Consider the following 1,644-nt stretch of genomic DNA (forward strand, 5'->3'; position numbering starts at 1 on the left):
TTCCAGTTATATATGGTATTTCTAAACGTTAATATGAGGGTTTCATGAACATGGGTGGGTATTGCAGATCCATTGCAGCTACAAGAGGTACACTGAGAGATTTAGACACACTGCATCGTGTTCTGGAGAGTGGTCTTTTCAGAGGAGAATGGCAAGCACTCGTGTCTACCATTAATCGCACTTCCGTACCTGCATCATGTTAAAAAAAAATAAAAAAAGATAGTGATAGGGGAGGCCACCGCTATATTGAATTTTTTTCTTGGCCACAGACAATAATACACATATTTCGTTGCAGTAGTCCCAAATCTGGAATGGTAGTAACATAACTGCATCCAATGGAACCCAATTCAGGTTTTTATGCTTTCCTTTAAAAGAGGCATAGAGGGGGCATGCATGGTGGCGAGGGCTGGCAGGAAATGGAGATAATAGTTAATCATGCCAAAGAATTCTTGCAGTGCTTTGATGGTCGAGGGCTTAGGAGAGTTTGGAACCATTGCTACTTCTAAGCGAGGGGGTGGAATCATTCAGAGGTGATACGATACAGAAGGAAAGATGTGTAAGGGAGACGACCATGGTCTTGAAACCTTTTAGCAAAATGTCATTTCTTCCATTTTGGCAAACGTTGATTAGCGGTTGACCAAAAACGTGGTGCCAGACACCTGAATCTGTCAAAAACAGTGAGAAATACTGTGTTTGGCTGGAACCCTGGGAGTTTGGTGAAGTTCTTGATGAAAAACCTTCATGCATGAGTTGGACGAGTTGGCTTAGACATTCCTTTTTCCGCTGATGTGGGCAGTGAGATTTGAGGTCACAGGTAGAAAAGTTGTCAGTGACTAAGCATCTGCAATAACTATACTCTGGTAAGCCACATAAATCACAAGGTGGACATGTGAGAGGAAATCCGCACCGGAGATTTGCAATGTGATGTCAGTAACAAGAAACTTCCAATTATATTTGGTGTTTGTAATCAATAATGTATGGATTTCATGAACATGGGTGGGTATCACAGTTCTGTGGGAAGCTACTAGATGGACATCGAGAGATTTCTACATCGTAGCCTGGAGAGTGGCCAAGGCAGATGAAAATGGCAAGCACCCATATCTACCAAAAAAACACACTCTTATACCTGCACCACGTAAAAAGAACAAAATAGTGATAGGGGAGGCCACCACCATGAGTGAAGGCTTAATTACATTCATTTTTTTTTTTTTGGGGGGGGCCACTGACAAGTGATCTTACATTTCGTTGCAGCAGTCCCGATTAATCTGGAGTGGTAGTAGCATAACTGAATCTGGTGGACGTCAGTAAGGGGATATAGAGGTCGTTGGTTGTGGAATGAACAAGTGGTGGGTAGTGGGCAACTTCGTTTTCAGTCCGGCATGTCACAGGGTAGACATTTGTGTCGCCTCGCTTTCACTTTAGCTTCAATTGATGTAGAATAGTTGTTTTCTTCGATATGTGTCGGGGGGGGGGGGGGGCACTGACAAGTGATCTTACATTTCGTTGCAGCAGTCCCGATGAATCTGGAGTGTTGGTAGCATAACTGAATCTGGTGGACGTCAGTAAGGGGATATAGAGGTCGTTGGTTGTGGAATGAACAAGTGGTGGGTAGTGGGCAACTTCGTTTTCAGTCCAGCATGTCAC

This window comes from Palaemon carinicauda, chromosome 29, assembly GCF_036898095.1.
Source record: "Palaemon carinicauda isolate YSFRI2023 chromosome 29, ASM3689809v2, whole genome shotgun sequence".
Taxonomy (NCBI): Eukaryota; Metazoa; Arthropoda; class Malacostraca; order Decapoda; family Palaemonidae; genus Palaemon; species Palaemon carinicauda.